The sequence below is a fragment of the Leiobunum rupestre genome, chromosome 6, assembly GCF_980474605.1.
Source record: "Leiobunum rupestre chromosome 6, qqLeiRupe1.1.hap1, whole genome shotgun sequence".
NCBI lineage: Eukaryota > Metazoa > Arthropoda > Arachnida > Opiliones > Sclerosomatidae > Leiobunum > Leiobunum rupestre.
Genome location: NC_143389.1, coordinates 62,887,394 through 62,902,478, shown reverse-complemented (window position 1 = coordinate 62,902,478; position 15,085 = coordinate 62,887,394). Strand labels below are relative to the sequence as shown.

At 37.7% G+C, this 15,085-nt stretch overlaps 1 protein-coding gene across 1 annotated transcript in view; it reads left to right on the top strand.

Moving 5' to 3' along the window:
* The window catches only part of LOC149942921 (lachesin-like), a 167,987-nt gene that overhangs the window by 48,699 nt on the left and 104,203 nt on the right, over positions 1-15,085 (top strand). The window lies entirely within an intron of this gene.

Genomic DNA, 15,085 nt, shown 5'->3' with positions numbered 1-15,085 from the left:
CGGTGGAACAAATGTTCGAATTTCACTCGTCCGAACGGTGGAATAAATGTTCGAATTTCACTCGTCCGAACGGTGGAACAAATGTTCGAATTTCACTCGTCCGAACGGTGGAACAAATGTTCGAATTTCACTCGTCCGAACCGCCGAAATAACAAATGTTTCCATTGTTCGAATTGGATAACTTGTTTGATTCATTCGTCCGAATCGGTAGCATCACTTGTTCGAAGTCTGTCGCTAAATTAGTATTTCTTATTGCTGTTTTTTGTGGGAATTGCGTTGAATGTTGTGGATTTTTTAGGTTAGGTTAGGTTGGGTTCACGTTAATGTTACTATTTTCTTATATTAACAATATTTAAAAAAACAAAATTCCTAATATTCGAAAAAAAGGACTAACGATTATTCGAACAAATGAAATTCGCCAGTAAAGTTAACATAAATTGAATGACAAAATCACCAACAAAAGTTGTGATAAATTTTTCGGGCAAATGAAATACGTTTTCGGACATACGATCCTGTTACCAGCATTCGGACAAATAATCATTTGGACCTTTGTACCACCGTTCGGACGAATGAAATTCGAACAAATGTACCCAAATCATTTCGAAATATTGACAGATTTGGCTAATCACTAACTTAAGGCTACATCCCTGTTTGGATACTAATTAGAGTTCAGCTCTTTAGATATCTTAAATCATAAGTCTATAATATTATTCCATATATAGGTTTGTCACATTTGGGGAATATTTTACTGAGAGCTAGTAACGTAGTGACGTCATCACAACAGGAAAAGCCAGTAATGTAGTCTTTCTTGTGAATAGCTCTCAGTAAAACTATTGCTTTTGAAGAAAAGGAAGTGTCACACTTATGTAAGAATATTATAAACTTATGCTTAAATGGAACTTCAGAATGCTTTCTTAGCACTGCCAACCTAGTTTGACTATTAATGTTTTGTAGTATGTTTATTGTTATTAAACATTTTATATCGATAAAAAGTTAAAAACATGAAAAACCCTTAAAAAGTAATTTATGTTTCAATTTTTATTTTTCCGATCTGCAGTAAATTTTCTGGAAATTTTTCCGCATTATATTTTTCCGGAAAATTAACAACACTATATTAGGCTAATCTAATTTGTTTTTTTCTAGTAAAAACGGAAATTTTTCCCAAAAAAAACCTCGTTATTTTTCCGCGGACAGTTTTCCGGTTTACAACTCTATCGCAAAGTATAAATAATTATTAAGTTAAAAGGAACCACCAATGGACTGCAATGTAAAGGATGATAAAATTGGCGAATAAGTACATAAGTCCATTATGAGAAGGGATAACATTATGAGAAGGGATAGTACTTATCTCATTATGGACTTATCTACTTATTTGCCAATTTTATCATAAATAATTATTGTTTGAACTATAGCCACTTACTACTCAGAACCGTTTTATCAAATATAGTCTTAACTACATCCACGATCAAAGTGATTAGCAAGAGTATTATCCGATTAATTAGGAGAGATTGACAAAAAGCGCGCAGCCCAGACCGTCCTCCGTGGCGCCTTATTGTTATTACCGTGATAAACATCGACAGTTTCTTTTGTTGACCCGTTATTCTTTGGGCGAAATGAGGACCCTCCCTGGGGACGATCTGGAAGACCACGGAAGATTGCGTCTTCCTCCGAACCGGTCATCAGTATTACCGGTTATATCGATTAAATCGCGGCCATTACCGAAATCATTACCCCTAATCGACGTCCTACCTCCGACTAGATTCACGCTGGCTGACTTGATATTTCTTATACGTGCTCCAAAATCTTTTTCCACGTAGCTTATCAGGCTAATCTTCCTCGTCCTTTCTTGCAGATTTTATCGCTATACTATTCTGCCAAGAACTTATTTAGGACAACTGAGAACGAGCTACACTAGCTTTGAACTCTACTTTGCTGGGTTATGGGCAAATTTACCAATTAGCGAATTAAAGGGGAATTGTCACCACCCTAAAATTGGTTAAAAACCATTTAAATGGATAGAGGACGTCCGAAAATGGTTATACAAAAAATTTCATGATAATATTTCCATTATTTGATTTATTATTAGCAACCAAATCTCGAGTTTTATCCCCTCGACTCGTGAATCGCAGAACCGCTTGGTTGAACCAACCTCCAGCGCCATCTCGTGAACGAAATATTATTTTCCCGGTTTTATCGTTTTGCGGTTGGAACTGTCGTCTGCTACGACATTCGCCTTGGCTTTTCAACCGAGTTATACTCGTAGATTGTAGTTTATCGTGTTTTTAAAATGCCTTACACGCCGCACTTTCTCAAATTTTGGTCGCTTCATTCTTTTGGCGCTGCACGTAGGTTCAAACGCGATTTCTGAAATATTTGGAGCCGTTTGATGCGAGGGGTAAAACACTCTGCGAACTCGGTGTACACTGCCGTACCTTTGACAGTGCTAAATGGAACTCGCGAACTCTTGAAAATATGTACCTTTAACAGTGCTAAATGCACGAACTCGGTGTACAGATTATCTGAGACTGTCTTACCCCTCGGTTTGATGTAGGTTGCGGAAAAAGTAGCGCAACTTTTTAAATACTTTTCCAATAACTATAAAATTTCATGGACATAATCATTAATATATTTTCTATCATTCGGTTAAAAAAACCGCGTAAATTTTGGTTTTGGTGACAATTCCCCTTTAAGTTTGCATAAACTGTGATTTTTTCGTTTGCTAATCAGCCAATAAATTTCAAAGCAGTCTAATTAATCAATACCCGTGCAAAAAAAATCTGGCGTTTCGAATTCGCTGCTCCGGCCTTTTCTATAGCATAGGCCATTTTATAAATTTCAATATTTATATTATATTATTTTAAAATTGAAATACTAGTTAACCTATAACTATTTGGCAAATTTCATAAATAAAACTATTAACTAATAAGAATATAAAATTACATTAAAAATAACGATTTTATTAAGCCTTGGCTTGGCTAAAAATTTCGAAAAGTTTTACTTCTAAAAATTGAAAAAATATACAACTTTAAACTATAGATATAGGTTAACTAATATTTTGATTTTAAAATATGGTAACATTAATATTGAGATTTATAAGAAAAATACTTAAATTCGTTCTATTGAACTTTTATTTTTAAACGCTTTCCTACGAAGCTGCGATGCAGCCACTACCGAACGTAGCGTACGTGATTAAACACCATGCCTTATGGTATAGACAAGGTTGAGCAGTAGATTTAACGTACATGCTCACCTAGCGGGAATTTGCGGGGAATTTGAAAGACCAAAAATGTTTTTTTTCGAACATGCACGGGCCTTGATTAAATACGTAGGTAGTGCTATGAGCTTCTCGCGTTGACCGCTAAGGGGCACTATACAAACTAAAAAGGCGAATTAATTATATTCGAATATATTATAAAGTTCAATCTTTGCTTGTGCCGAATTCCCAAACTTATTGTTCTACTCCTGTACAATCCATTGAAAAAAAAATTTAAATTTGAAATGTAATTTTAATTAATAACAGGGTTGCCACAAAATTTTCAGATTGAAATTCCCTGACTATTCCCTGTTTTCCCTGACTATTTTAACAGATTTTCCCTGACTTATTAAGGGAAAAATTTTTCTTTTATATTTTACTTTTATCAGAAGTTAATAAATTTAGGTGAAATTATATTTCAGTAAAAAGGTCATTGCAATGTTGAAAAAATTAGCCAAACATTCAAGGAAATAAATGATAATCGTGGAATTTGTCATAGATCTAGAGTTAAATTACCTTCAAAAAGTGCCAAGATAAAATTGAATTCCCTGACTTTTCCCTGAATTTTTACCAATTCTTAAAATTCCCTGACATTTCCCTTACTTTTTAGGCCCATTTTTAATTTCCCTGACCTTTCCCTGTTTTCCCTGACGTGTGGCAACCCTGAATAAGTAAGATAGCTGGTGACCACTTTTACGTACATGACCATTTAACCTTCCCAAATTCTAAATAAAAGGCCGACTGGGTAATGTTCTCCTTAATCAAAAAAAACCTTTGATTTCGTTCATTCTCTTCTTCCATAATACAACTCATCCCGGCACTCTTTTGCGGTTCTTCCCCGCGGGGAGGAAACGTTCATCTTCTTGGCTGGAGTAAAGGCAGTCATAAATCGGTGGGGCATAATTTAAAAGCAACACGAACCAGGCGTACGTTCTACAGGGCGTACGATTTCACCTTCTCCACTTTTGAGAGTAAACGAATGGGACATATCCACGAAGAGAATTTCCAAAAAAGGGGCTCTATGAAATCGCGGAATAAAAGAGGCGTAAAACTGCGCCGAGATATTTCCGATTCAGATGTTGAATTAGCATATTTAGCCACAAAAAATCCGTTTTTCTCCCCGGCTAATAAATAGATAAACTATAAGGATAAATGGAAAGATATATATATATATATCTAAGAGGCGGACGTTCTTAGTCTGGTATAAAAGATCGCTTAAAAGATGATGCTATAAACGCGACGGAGAAGCGTATGTTCAATTTATGAGGGGAAACTCGCAGAAATTACCCTCAGTCCTTTCCGAAATATGGAAATTTAAACAAATTGCTTTTCTACGTCGAAAGGTAAGGGACCAAAGGGAACCCCCTCACTTCCGCCTTCTTCCCGCGCGCGCATTTTTGGGGGAAATTTCGAGGCGTACGGGGAACAAGTATAGGAAAAGTGAAGGATCGATAAAACCATTCGAGAAATTTGAAAGATGGTCCTCTGCCAAAAATAAAAGCGGTTTACTAAGCGAATATTATTCACGCCCCCTTCTCTTCATTCTGCCCCAAAACCCCTCTTTCACTTTCTCCATCTTGATTTTATTTCTCTTCTTTATTCCCAATTTTCCCCCATCTTTCTCTTAACTTCTTCTGAAAAGAACACAGTCGCTTATGGGCCGTTCTTCGCGCGAAATTATTTCTTTTTCCGCGTGTAGAAGAGGAAGGGGGTCACGGTGGTAGCCGCCTCTCCCCCCCCCATAACTTTTCACTGTCGTGCGCTTCCCGGCGTTCTGGCAGGGTTGAAGTTTGCTGGCTTTTAATATATGGGAAATAGTATTCTTTTCTGCCATTAAAGTGAGAGATAATAAATAAGAGGGGAAGGGAACGTATGTTCAAAGTCATTCTAATGCCCCCCCTCCTTGCTCTCTTTCCGCTCCGCCCGGGCCTGTTTCGGCCGCGTGTGGGGGAAGAGAAAGGGGTCGGAAGATTCGGAGAGATAGCGACGGTGGCAGCGCCTGGCTTTATCCAACGGCGGTTTGTTTGTTTTCCATTTTCATATCTAAAAGGGTATTACGCGTCTTCTTTTGACGTTTTAGAAAATAGCGGATTCGGGCACGGATTGCCAGCGCTTCTCTGGAAAAATGAGAAAGAGGTATGTACGCGAGGTTATTTCGTCTTCCAGTAATTGCTTTTCTCAGTCGTACTCCATTTACTTTTTATCTTATTTCAAATTTCGCCTTTGTACAGGAGGAATATTATTTTCAATTTACGACGAGGAAGATAGCATAATTATATAATATAGATATTACGACGGAAGCATCAATATGTAACGTAAAAATTAAACCAGTAGCTTTGCAGGATCGAGGTAATTTTCCACAAACGGCGGAAGGATACACTGTATCATGGTTCAAAATTTACCGCGTGTATTACTCCGCATAACGTTAAAAATTAAACTGTCTAAGAATGGTAACTTCTTTTTGATTCATATGTATTATCCGTAATAGTTAAAATCATTATGTGGTTCTTTTCGCCTGTTCTCGAACTAAAAGTGTACTCTTCTTACGCTAAAACGTTTTATTCGCCTGTTCCGGGGATAAAATTATTCCGACACCTAAACTATTCGCTTGTTCCGTAATATTAGGGTTGCTCTTTTTACTCCTTCTGAAAAGGACGTGTAAAGAGAGTAAATCGGATATTGTTGTCTGCTATCCAGAATTTATCTGCTAAAAAGGCCACAGGCAACCATTTCGGAAAAACGGTTTTACTCTGACTCAAACTATTCGCCACGTCATACAGTTACTCTTCTTACTCTACTCTGAAATCCCGGAACAAGCGGGAAAAAAACTTACTATGAGAAGTATTTCGTCAAGCACTATTGTAAATACGTATATTATATCTATAGGTTACACTTACAAGGAGACATCTCGAGTGGTTTCTTCAATTTTTTTTTCAAACTTGGGGGTTAAGTTGACCTTCATGTACCCTGAAAGCTCCTAAAGGGAAAAGTTTCAATGGCCATTCGTTTTGCCATGGCAACCAAAAATGTTTCTTGCAACTCAAGTTTAAACTTTATCTACGTAAAATAGCATGGCAAAATCACGGATTGCAAACGTTTACGATTTTACCCAATTGTTTTGCCAAAGTTTTAATTTTTTAATTTTTTTAAAATGTGATTCTCCCATGCTATTTCAAGTGTTGCCTTTTGGGGCACACACAAAAGTCTTGTACAGCTACTGAGCAGCTTTGTACTTCGTGTGGTGAAGCCCACGGGTACAAGGACTGTAAGTCCTCAACTAAGTGTTGTCGGGCATGTCATCAAAACAATTTGAACTACGGTACTTCTTTCCGGACCGGACACAAGTCCATCGATCCCAATTGTCCCCTTTACAAGAGGGAAGTGGAACTCCGTAAACAACGTACCGGCTACGTGGGGCTCTCTGAGTAACACACCCCACTGCCGGTACCCTCTCTTCTGCTTTTTGTACTAACTCTTCCCTTTTACTTATTTATTTTCACTACTTTATTCTAGATTCCCCATTTGTACCTGGGTCCTTCAGACCCTCCCCTTTCGGCCTTTTTGGCTTTCTATCCTGTACTTCTTTTCTGTACTCCTCAATATGCCGGTTTCATTGGCCTTTGTACTTCTCCTTACATTAATTTATAACTCCTGTAGTATGGATATTTTTATATACCTTGGAGCAGGAGTATAATACAGACACTTAATGCCAATTTAAGTAGAGAAAGTTTAAACTTGAGTTGTTAAAAACATTTTTGGTTGCCATGGCAAAACGAATGGCCATTGTTGAGACTATAAGCGTCGCCACCAAACCGCTCATGCTTGAAGAGTTAGCTCTTTGGTTTATGCCCATTTGCGCAGTTCTCATTTGCGCAGTTCCCAATAGCACGGTTTCCCAAAAGCGCGGTTTCCTGTATGTTTGCGCACTTTCCCGTTTGCGCACTTTCCCTATCTCAACAAATGGATTGAAAACACCTAACCTAACCTACAGTGCCTACGCGCCTGCGGCGCGCCCGGCTAACATAACCTAACCTAACCTAGTCATTCCATATTCAAAGTTATATACACTGAAATTTGTATAATTAAACCGCGCTATTGGGAAACCACGCTATTGGGAACTGCGCTTTTGGGAACCGCGCTTTTGGGACACTGCACTTTTGAGAACTGCGCTAACGGAAACTGCGCTAATAGGCAGATACCAGCTATTTCCCCCTAAAAAATCCAATCAGCTAGGTATCTCATTGGATCCCTAAAACTAACGTTTTCGGACTCTATTGAAGCACATGCCAGTGACGTATCTTCTTCCCCCTCTCGTGCTGAGATTACCTCTCAACATAGCCAATCTCCCTGAGCATAAATAAATACGTATTTAAATAAGGAAATCATTATATTATCAATTGATATTCAATATTTTAGTTTCGTAAATGGATTGGTATCTGTTAGCTCAAAGTTATTTTTTTCTTACGAACAAAGTTTGGTAAGTCAAGAGGGAATTATTTTTTTGAATAAATAGCCCGTGTAAACTTGCGTGCCTATTCTTTCTGTAAAAAAAAAGTATGTTCTAATAAAACCTACAAGTTGGCTTAGATAGCAAATTGTAAGACATTTTATTTAATCATACTGTAATTACCATTCGGATCAACATTTATATAATAACTTGTGGAGGTTAACGGGAATAGCGAGTGTAGGAGGCTTTTGGCTCTTTCCACCACCCTCCTACGCATTTTAACCCCGCCACCTGTGATAAAGGCATTAAAAGTCGCTCGATGATTTTAAGTTATGGTTGTGTCTGATTCAATGGCATTTAAAGTCGCTCGATGACTTGAAACTAGGGTTGTGTCTGATTCAATGGCATTTAAAGTCGCTCGATGATTTGAAACTAGGGTTGTGTCTGATTCAATGGCATTTAAAGTCGCTCGATGATTTGAAACTAGGGTTGTGTCTGATTCAATGGCATTTAAAGTCGCTCGATGATTTGAAACTAGGGTTGTGTCTGATTCAATGGCATTAAAAGTCGCTCGATTATTTGAAACTAGGGTTGTATCTGATTCAATGGCATTTAAAGTCACTCGGTGACTTGAAACTAGGGTTGTGTCTGATTCAATGGCATTTAAAGTCGCTCGATGATTTGAAACTAGGGTTGTGTCTGATTCAATGGCATTTAAAGTCGCTCGATGACTTGAAACTAGGGTTGTGTCTGATTCAATGGCATTTAAAGTCGCTCGATGATTTGAAACTAGGGTTGTGTCTGATTCAATGGCATTTAAAGTCGCTCGATGATTTGAAACTAGGGTTGTGTCTGATTCAATGGCATTTAAAGTCGCTCGATGACTTGAAACTAGGGTTGTGTCTGATTCAATGGCATTTAAAGTCGCTCGATGATTTGAAACTAGGGTTGTGTCTGATTCAATGGCATTTAAAGTCGCTCGATGATTTGAAACTAGGGTTGTGTCTGATTCAATGGCATTTAAAGTCGCTCGATGATTTGAAACTAGGGTTGTGTCTGATTCAATGGCATTTAAAGTCGCTCGATGACTTGAAACTAGGGTTGTGTCTGATTCAATGGCATTTAAAGTCGCTCGATGATTTGAAACTAGGGTTGTGTCTGATTCAATGGCATTTAAAGTCGCTCGATGATTTGAAACTAGGGTTGTGTCTGATTCAATGGCATTTAAAGTCGCTCGATGACTTGAAACTAGGGTTGTGTCTGATTCAATGGCATTTAAAGTCGCTCGATGATTTGAAACTAGGGTTGTGTCTGATTCAATGGCATTTAAAGTCGCTCGATGATTTGAAACTAGGGTTGTGTCTGATTCAATGGCATTTAAAGTCGCTCGATGATTTGAAACTAGGGTTGTGTCTGATTCAATGGCATTTAAAGTCGCTCGATGACTTGAAACTAGGGTTGTGTCTGATTCAATGGCATTTAAAGTCGCTCGATGATTTGAAACTAGGGTTGTGTCTGATTCAATGGCATTTAAAGTCGCTCGATGATTTGAAACTAGGGTTGTGTCTGATTCAATGGCATTTAAAGTCGCTCGATGATTTGAAACTAGGGTTGTGTCTGATTCAATGGCATTTAAAGTCGCTCGATGACTTGGGTATTAGCCTTACTGATTATTATTATTATTATAACTTCAGAATTAAACGATGTTCTATTTTAAAATAACACCATTAGTATGTTACCACCATAATCTATTCAAACCTAACATCCGGTTGTATACACTTTAACTGGGACAGTGGCGTGCTCAGTGGTGGGGGAGTAGCACATGTAAAGTTTCAGAAGGAAGTCGAGAATGTGTGAACATGTTATACAAAGACTAATAGATTCACACCTTGTTATTCAGTCAAAGCTACACAGAGGCGTACCGGGGCTAAGGGGGTTAATATTTAACCCGGCGCCCAGTTGGCAATCATGTAGTGGCCCGCCAAAACACTCCTGTCTTCAATGTCAAAATATTCCTTCAACCAGTGATAATTCTGATTCTTCGTTGACCGATAGAATTTTAAAAATGCAATATAGGGGTTGCCATTTTGAATATTTTTAAGTGGGCGCCATATACCCTTGGTACGCCACTGAAGCTACGTTCAAGGAGGTTGACAGTAAACCCACCCCCTTTCTACGTTCCTGATCTGTGTTTTGAGGCAATAGCGTGACCATGGAAAGAAGCAAAATCTTCTTCGGAATAAAGTTTCTAACTTTGTTATTTTGTTTTTCAATTTGAGGCGCGAAAAAGGCTTAGCAGATGAGAAAGTGGGTGGACGGGATTATTCAAAGCGAAAAGCCCAGAGGCAGCGATGAAAAGAATACCTAATAGCATGCAAAACATTTAAAAGGTTAGCGTGGCGTTAAGAGAGTTTGATACTTTTCAGTGCGCCCAACGGACCCCGAGGAGCAAAAAAAGGGAAGACTCTTTTCAAATTCGCGAGAATTAAAAATAAAAGAGTTTTTTTAAACAAAGCTTGGCCCGGGTGCCAAAAAAAATGGTAAAACGCGGGTACCCATCAGTAGAGAGAGAAAGTGTGAGAGATCGAGATTTCTATGTATTTATGCATGCGTTTTATGCAAATTACGGATTGTCAGGCCTTTTTCGTTCGTCCGAAACCTCGGGGTTTTTTAACAAGCCAACGGGGGGAAATTATCGGGCGGCAGCTATAACGAGTCGACGATCAGCTGGCAGCGCCGACGAAAGGTTGCCGGGTCACGCGTATAGAGGGCGCTTTGTCCGAGCGCTTATAGCCGAACGCCGGGATCGATATATTTAAAACGCTGATTATTATGCGGGAAAGAAAACTTTTCTGATTCTTCTCGGTGACTCGTAATTTCGACCGCCCCCGCGTTACGCCAAACCGCCACTGGACTTTCATCAGCGAAAGTATGCCCCCCAAAAGAGAGATTTGAGCATCCCTCGTTCGTTTTTCTCTTTATTTTACGGCGTTCATAAACGATGATGGGCGGATGGTATAATTACAACATTTCCGTACACCTAACGCCCTCTATGGGTGGCGAGGGGTAAACATAGCGAAATCGAGTTGACGACCTTGGCGCCATTAGCAAATTTCCCTAGCCTACTATGCTTCCGTATAACCGGGGGTTTTACGGTTAGTTATTACGGAGGTTATGAACCCGACGTTATAAGTCGGAATGCTGCTACGGAATTGTTTTGACAGTGGAAGTGTGATGAATATCTTGTTTAGGTTTGCCGGAAATATAGCCTCTTGTGGAAATTGTACGAATTCATTTCCGAATCCTAGTCTGACTAGAATTAATTACTAGTAGTTGAAATCTCGGTGCCGTCTACAATATTTTCTTTGATACAAAATAAAAATGAACAAATATTTAACATCAGTTACGACGTGAGGGGTAGGCAAGTTCTGTTATGATCTGCCCGGAAATTTTAAACGGGCCCCCAAATCCAACCAAAGGGATCTAAAAAAATTTTAAATAAGGGATTGATAACTTTAAAATGTTTTTAAAAATCTTAAGAAAATTATAACAATTATCATAGAAATTTAAAATTTTAGTATGAATCAACTTATTTTGCAATGAATATTTAAAGAAAATAGTTCAACAGGTTGACCCTTAACCTAAAAACGTTTGTTACACATAAATGTGAAAGCAAACAATTTATTTTTTTACAAAATTCCACAATTAACGTATTTAACTTTAAATCTTATTATTAAAATGAGTTTTTACATACATATTAGCTTAGTTCAATAGTTAGAAAACGAGTACCACCGTTGGTCTGAAGATAACAATGAACACGGTTGAAGAGGTAAAAAAGACCAACAACCTTTGGGGAAACTAAAATGTATTTATTTATTAAGTTAAACCGGTACGCGGTACTTCGGCCGATAGGCCTTCAAGGCGAAGTTACAAGTTAAGACTCAATAGGTGTACGATAGATATCAATAAATCCTGGTTAAAGTTAGGTTAATTTCGGTGGTATTCAGTACTGGATTATTTTACTTTGAATCGGACGTATTTGACGCGCATAAATAAATTATTCAACTACATTTGGTTGTTTCGATTGTAACATTTTAATATGATGGAATATTATTGCATATTTCTATGCTTTATTTAAATAATTTTGTGTTTTTGCTGAAAACATTTAAAATTAAAAAATTAAATTAAAGTAAGGAAATTAACATTTTTTTAAAAAAAATAATCGGGTTTGTTTCAATTAGAGCTAATGACCACTCATTACTTAAGACAAAATTCCACTCAAAGGAATAATTCACCCTTTTTTATTTTTAATATCTTAATTTTCGTAACCTGATATTATTTTTTTCCCACTCTCGTTTAACTTTAGATATTGCAATGTTATCTTTTAAATCAATAAAAACTTCGGATAAATTTCAGCAGATGGCGCTTCAAACTCTTGACTATGGCGTTTCTAGCCACTGCGTGTACTATCTGGTTTTCTGCAAGCTGTAATCCGATGTGAAGTTAGTCGCTAACCAGCCTTTTAAAGTATAAAAATATACATTTCTTAAAAATAAAACAGTTGTTAATCAATACTGTAAACCCATCGATAAGGGTAATCTAAATATATTTAATAAAAATAGAACCAAATAATACCAAAAATGTTTACAATCACATTAAAACATGAATTAAGTTATTTCTACATTTGAACTGGTAATTTATTAACAAACTTTAGTCAAGAAAATAATTTGATTGAACTAAAAATGTGGTACGTAAAGCTCAGCGTTTGGATAATAAATATCCAATTTAGGCCTATTTGTTTTTATCCATAGCCGAAAATTATCTAAATCAAAATTTATTTTTTTGCATATTAATTCGTTTTATAACCACGAATAATATCCATAAATAAACAGTTAACCGAAATTTTTATGAATAATTGAAATTTTTGGCGGTTAATTTATCTGTTCCGCCGAGCTCTATAGTGGAACGTAGTAGCTAAAACGCAAATTATCGCATGTTCGTTCATAAATTTGTAATAAATTGCTGTCGAAGGAAGTCCGTGACTTGTCAATGATTCAAAAGAGCTGCCAATAGGTATAAATTTATAAAGTTATATGGATATAAATTTGTCGAGATTTCCTCTTTCGCGGTACATTATCGAGATAAAGCGGAAGGAAGATGGTCATTGGTCCGAAAAGAGACCGAGACGAGAAGAGGCAGATGACCAGCTAGCACGGAAAAGAAGCGAGCCAAATTACCGACCATTAAAAAAAGGTGGAATATCCAGGGTGCCCGACACTTTTATACTTTAAGTTTTTTCCTCACTTCCTTAAACGTCGAAAAAGAGAGACACACGCGATGTTTTCGTCTCCCAATTCTAACGCGCGAGTCTACACGGAATTGACGGTTCGCAGCCGTACGGAAGAAATCTGCGATCGCACGCGTTACCCTCAGCGGCGTTACTGGCTCATAACTTATTCGACGCGTGCCGTTTCCCCGTCATTAGGCTCTTTTTTTGCTCAGCTCGCTTTCCTTTTATAAGGAACGAGGACTGCAGAAACAAGGAGGATCGGGCGCTCGTTCTCTTTCCTCATTGCGGCCATTATAACTGCGAGACAGGATGCGGGGAATTTAGCAAATGAGCGCCGCAACGGCAGGAGGTGCCAAAAAAACTGAAATCCAGAGCTGACTCCGCAACGCGCTTAGAGAACAAAAAAGAGAAGAGAAAAAAGAACTTTGATTCACTTAGAAGAGCGCGTCCGCCTACCCGGTTCCCCTTCTTTCGTCCAGTCGGAGCTCTCTGCGGTCGGACCGACCTCAATTGACTCCGTAAAATTAAGAATGCTTTTCAATTTTGGAAGTTTATAAAGGCTCCAATGAAGTACGATAGAATAAGAGGAACTCAATGATATTATATAGAATGAAACCTGGAAGTTTTCGGCTTTTTTTTAAACCATGTGCGAGAGTCGAACTGTAAAATACTTTTTTATTTATAATATATATATAATAAATAAAAAAGTATTTAAATATATATATTTACCAAATGTTACAAAGCATGGTGACAAGGAAACTTCTCCAGAAGAGGGAATAGAAAGATTTTACCCGATAGGTCGCCCTCCGGAACCAAAGAGATTTTGTCCAGGCTCCCGATGTCCCTTATATACTAGGCCCTTCGTATGTCACTACCGGTCTCCAACCTAATTGGCTGGAGAAGAAAGTCCGACAAGAAATCTTAGCGGACTCACTGTGGTGCCTTGGTAAGCGTCACCGGTAACTTTACCCAGCTCTTAACCCTTCGGGTCCGAGGTCGCAACTTTTGGAGAATTCCGAAGGTGGAAAACGAGAGCGAGGATGAGTCATTACTACCTTCCCCAGCAGCGATGGCCCAAAACAACGAGATAACTCACTGAAGTAAAGGGAAAGGCTGTTAGGGACAAAGCCAGAATTTTCGATTGCAAATGCGGGCTTTACAAACTTTATGAGGAAAACGCCATGCATTGTCAAACGATTTACAAGCTCACAACATTCTGGGCCCTCACAAAGGCTGACTTTAAGTCTAGTGTTAAAGATCGTAAAAAAAAAACGTAATTTCATATTTGCTATTTATTTATGGTATTTAATTTATATTAAATCAATTAAATGGAAAATACTTTTCAATGATTCAAAAATTCCCGGTGAGTTTGTTTCCTAACCGCGCATGCGTCCGATAGAATAGAAACTGGCTTATTCAATTAATTCTACAAGAAAGCACCACGCGCGAGATTTTCTTAAAAGAAATTTGTTGCTTTGTCTAACGAGGTCTTTGGTGACGACGAAAGCGTCTTTCAATGGAAATGTATTATCTGTTATTAAACGATAGAACGTTAAAAGTTAATTATAAAAGCCTGTCAATAATCGATGATCTTAAACGAACTTCAGACTTCACTACTTCGAAGCGAAATTATCAGTTTAAGGGACACGGGCAAACTTTCCACTCCCATTTTGTTTCTCCAAAAAGAGCCCATACTAGATAACTAATTTTGTTTCTCCAAAAAGAGCCCATACTAGATAACTAATTTTGTTTCTCCAAAAAGAGCCCATACTAGATAACTAATTTTGTTTCTCCAAAAAGAGCCCATACTAGATAATTAATTTTGTTTCTCCAAAAAGAGCCCATACTAGATAACTAATTTTGTTTCTCCAAAAAGAGCCCATACTAGATAATTAATTTTGTTTCTCCAAAAAGAGCCCATACTAGATAACTAATTTTGTTTCTCCAAAAAGAGCCCATACTAGATAATTAATTTTGTTTCTCCAAAAAGAGCCCATACTAGATAACTAATTTTGTTTCTCCAAAAAGAGCCCATACTAGATAATTAATTTTGTTTCTCCAAAAAGAGCCCATACTAGATAACTAATTTTGTTTC